The following is a 5094-nucleotide window of genomic DNA, read 5'->3' as shown; positions in this document are numbered from 1 at the left end:
GTTAGAGCATGTGGCAAATCATAGTCACTTGCTCTGGACAAGCTGAAGCAGCCTCATATCCCACACCTGGGGCTAAAATGGAAAACATATTCTTATAATATTTCTGTGATTTCTTAGGAGACCAAACTCTCCAGAGCTAACAACTCTATGGCTCCTGTCCTCACCAAATATTTCTCATTTCCTTCTGTGGACTATCCCCAATCCTTCACCACAGTCTTGTCAACCTAGAGGTGTCACTTGGGACAGAGGTTGGCATCATGGGGAGAATATGGAAGAGGGGGCAACTAGATAAGTTCTGGGAATTCATACACCCTGATACTGGACCCATGACTTTACCATACCTGCCAATACCTGAAGGGTACCTTGGTCCAGTGTTTGAGAAATCTCTGTGGTCCAGATTAATTGAGCCTGCTGGTCCTCCTACAGGATTGTCCTTCTCCTCAGCTTCTTTTAGCCTTTCCTAATTCAACAGCAGGGGTCAGTTGCTTCTGTCCATTGGTTGGGTGCAAATATATCTACATCTAACTCTTTCAGCTACTTGATGGGACTTCCAGAGTGCTGTCATGCTAGGTCCCACTTATTTTAAGATTTATTTATTTATTATTGTATGTAAGTACACTATAACTGTCTTCAGACACACCAGAAGAGGGCATCAGATCTCATTATAGATGGTTGTGAACCATCATGTAGTTGCTGGAATTTGAACTCATGACCTCTGAAGAGCAGTCAGTGGTTTTAACCACTGAGCTATCTCTCCAGCCCTGCTAGGTCCCTTTTTGTGAGTGCGCCATAGCCTCAGTAATAGTTTTAGGCCTTTGAATTTACTCTTGAGCTGGATCCCACTTTGTGGCCCAATATTTCTATTCACTTGAACTTGGAGGTCAGAGATTTCTTTCAAAAAGAAGTTAAGATGAAAATCAAGTGAGAAATACCATGAGCTGCATGTCCTGCACCTAAATTCCACCTGATTTTCTGGAGGTCTGCTGGCAACTGAAACCCTAAGTAAGCCTATCCCTCTCTCAGGTCCTTACTGGCCAACTCCCCTCAAAGAATATTCAACAAGGGTATACACCCTGTGCTCCATTTCCCACCCCATATTTTGTCTGCTTTCTAGGAGGCCTGCTGGCTCTAGTGACACCAGGTCAACTCCCTCCAACCAGACCCTTGCTCACCAACTAGCATAAAAGCACACCCAACACTGGTATACTGTACCCCAAATCCTATGCTGCATTTGCACACAACAACTCTGCATGCTTTCTTGAAGGCACCTGCTGGCACCAAGGACAATTAGGTAAGACCTTTACCCAAGCCTTTACCAACTATCTCCACTTAAAATACACCCAGTAGCTTTAAACTGTACCTCACCCCTGGATACCATTTTAGACTCCACAACCAGGGACTCCACACCATGCTGATAGTAGGGACCCCAGAATGAATGTTAGTATCCAAAACCCCAGAGGTCATGAAAGCCTCAACCACACCATGGAGACACCCTACTAGACCTGAAGACTTGCTAGTCACCAGAAACCCAGGCCACTCAGGACAGAAGACAGAGAGAAAAATAGAAACAAACCAAAACAAAAAAACAAACAAACAAACAAAAACCCAAATAAAACCCACCTACCCAACAAAGATAAACTCAACGTTAGCATCCAAACCTATAATAAAAAGAAGACACAGATGGCTAAAGTGGAGAAAAGGAACATAAACAACAATAGCCAGAGCAATTTGGCACCACCAGAACCCAGCTGTGATATTATATTAAGCCATAGATATGCTAACACAGGTGAAACAGAATAAAAGGACCTTAAGTTGAACCTTATGAAGATGAAAGAGGCCTCTAAAGAGGATAAATACAGGAAAATAAAGCCAAATATGTGAAGGAAATGACTAAAAAGGTAAAGACCTGAAAAGTAAGATAGAAGTAAGACAAAACAATAAAAAGAAACAGAAAACCATACCAAACAAACATCCAATCAAAAACCCACAAACTATGGGAATCCTGGAGATGAAAACCTAAGTAAGAGAACAGGAACTATAGGCTCAAGTGAGACCAATGTAATATAAGAGAGGGAAGACAAAAGCTCAATTGTAGAATATAAGATAGAAGAAACCAATACATTGTTCAAAGAAAATGTTAAATATAAAAAGCTCCTGACATAAAACATCAAGGACACCTGGGACACTATTAAAAGACCAAACCAAAGAATAATAGTAAGAAAAGAAGATTCTCAACTCAAAGGTCCAGGAAATATTTTCAACAAAAATTATAGAGGAAAATTTTCATAATCTAAACAAAGAGATACCTATGAACACACAAGAAGTTGGACCAGGAAAGAAAATCCTTCTACCATATGATAATTAAAACAGTAAATGTAGAAAACAAAGAAAGAATATTAAAATCTACAGGAAAAGGCCAAATAAAGATAGACCTAACAGAATTAAACCCAAATTCTGAACAGAGAGTGACTATAAAAGACAGAAAAGCCTGTACAAATGTCTTGCAGTCTCTAAGGGATCACAGATGCCAGCCCAGACTTCTGTAACCAGCAAAACTTTGAATTACTATAAAGGGAGAAAGCATGACATTTCTTGATAAACTACAAATTTGAAATATATCAATCCACAAATTGAGTCCTACAGAAGACACTAGAAGGAAAACTCCAGCAAAAGATTAACTACACCCCTCAAACACAGAAAATAAGTAATTCCACACCAGCCAAAATAACAGGAAATAGCAATTGTTGGGCCTTAATATCTCACAACATCAATGGTCTTAATGTCCCAATTAAAAAACTAAGGGCATAGTAACACAAAGGAGGTCTCTCATTCTCAGAGAGAATGTTTGAGGAAAACTAGAAAGGCATTGGTGAGGATGTAAGATGCATAAATAAGTCAATTGATGGAAAAAACACACAGGGTATCAGGATGAATAAAAAATGAGGTAAATCATTTTACTGTATACATGAAACACACCTCAGTATCAAAGACAGTGTAGTGGCTATTCTTGGTTGTCAACTTGATTATATCTGGAATGAACTACAATCCAGAATTGGAAGGCTCATCTATGATCCTATTCTAGAGGATGGGAGATACAAGTTTCTGACCTGGATCTTGGCATGGAGATCTTGAAGCATAGTGGCTATGAATTCCAGAAGATTTAAACAAGGAGATCTCTGAGTTCAAGGTCATCTGGGATTAAGGGCATGGTGGCACATGCTTAATCTGGGCCATACCCAATACTAGATACCTACATAAGGACATTGGAAGAAGGAAGACTCACCCACTCTTCCTTGCCTGCTTGCCTTGTGTGCGACTAAGCAACTTAGCAGATCTGCTTAGCAGATCCTTGGACTTTCATCCACAGCTTCTGATGACCATTGTTGGGGAGTTGGTCTACAAGCTGTAAGTCATCGACAAATTCCCTAACTATATAGGCTTAGAGTAAAGGACTAAAAAAGATCAAGCAAATTAAGCCAAAAGCTAATTTGACTAGCCATTCTAATATCTTTTGGGGGGGGGTACTGTGAACTTTATTAATGGTTTTCAAGAGAGTAGGGAGCACTCCCTAGTCCCCACCAATTATTATGGTGGTCTGGGATGGAAATTGTGAGGGAGATACTTAGTGTTGGGTGCTGAGTTGGGACAGGGACTCCTCAGCAACCAAAGGCCTCTCTCTTGCTCTTAGTGGTCTTGCTGGGGTGGGTGGTCCAGGGATTCTTACTCTTTGCAGGCCATGTATGCCATGAGGTCCACCACCCTGTTACTATGGTTGTATTTGTTGTCATACCAGGAAATGAGCTTTGCAAAGTCATCATTGAGAGCAATGCCAGCCCCATCATCAAAGGTGGAAGAGTGGGAGTTGCTGTTGAAGTCTCAGGAGACAACCTGGTCCTCAGTGTAGCTCAGGATGCCATTTAGTGGGCCAGATGCCTGCCTCATCATCTTCTTAATGTCATCATTTCTCCAGAGGCTTTTCAGATCCACAGTGGATGCATTGGGGGTAGGAACATGGAAGGCCATGTTAATGATCTTCCTGTTCAGCTCTGGGATGACCTTGCCCTCAGCCTTGATAGCACCAATAGATTCAGGAATGATGTTCTGGGCAGCCACATGGCCATCATGCCACAGCTTTCCAGGGCCATCCACAGTCTTCTGAGTGGCAATGATGGCATAACCTGTGGTCATGAGCCCTTTCATGATGTCAGAGTTGCCATGGATGACCTCAGGTAGGGGGCTAAGCAGTTGGTGGTAAAGGGTGCATTGCTGACAATCTTGAGTGAGCTGTCATATTTCTCCTGGTTCACAACCATCACAAACATAGGGGCATCATCAGAAGGGGTGGAGAGGATGACTCTTTTGTCCCCACCCTTCAAGTGGGCCCCAGCCGTCTCTATGGTGGTGAGGATGTCAGTAGATTCCACAACCTACTCATCACCAGCATCACTCCATTTGATGCTGTCAGGATCTCACTCCTGGAAGATGGTGATAGGCTTCTCATTGATGACAAGCTTCCTATTCTCAGCCTTGACTCTGCTATTTAATTTGCCATGTGTGGAGTCAAACTGGAACAACTAGACCATGTAGTTGAGGTCATTGATGGAACAATCTCTACTTTGCCAGATGCAGAAGAGAAGGCAGTAACCAGGCACCCAATATAGCCAAATCCATTCACACCAACCTTCATCATTTTGTCTACAGGAGAAGGTTGGCACTTCAGATAAAATGCAGCTGTCTCTGGAACAGGGAGGAGCAGAGAGATAATATCTAATAAAATAGACTTTCAACTAAAATTAGTCAAAGAGATGGAGAACACTTCACATGCATCCACTAACAGGATTTCTCAATTCTGAATATATATATATGCCATATAAGGGCACTCACATTTGTAAAAGAAATACATAAAACCCACACATCAACAGTGGGAGACTTAAACAATCCACTGTCACAAATCAACTGATCATCCAGACAGAAACTATCAGAAAATAAGAAAGCTAACAGATGTTATGAATCAAAAAGACCCAACAGATACACATAGAACATTTCACCCAAACACAAAAGAATATCCCTTCTCAACACCTCAGGTAATCTCTA

At 41.6% G+C, this 5094-nt stretch overlaps 1 pseudogene; it reads right to left on the bottom strand.

The window, feature by feature from the left end:
* Positions 1-3720: 3720 nt before the first annotated feature.
* LOC127682414 (glyceraldehyde-3-phosphate dehydrogenase-like) lies at positions 3721-4690 on the bottom strand (annotated as a pseudogene).
* Positions 4691-5094: the final 404 nt, after the last annotated feature.

This window comes from Apodemus sylvaticus, chromosome 4 (assembly GCF_947179515.1).
Source record: "Apodemus sylvaticus chromosome 4, mApoSyl1.1, whole genome shotgun sequence".
NCBI lineage: Eukaryota > Metazoa > Chordata > Mammalia > Rodentia > Muridae > Apodemus > Apodemus sylvaticus.
The sequence above is the reverse complement of the archived record's forward strand: the minus strand, read 5'-3'. Positions and strand labels throughout refer to the sequence as shown.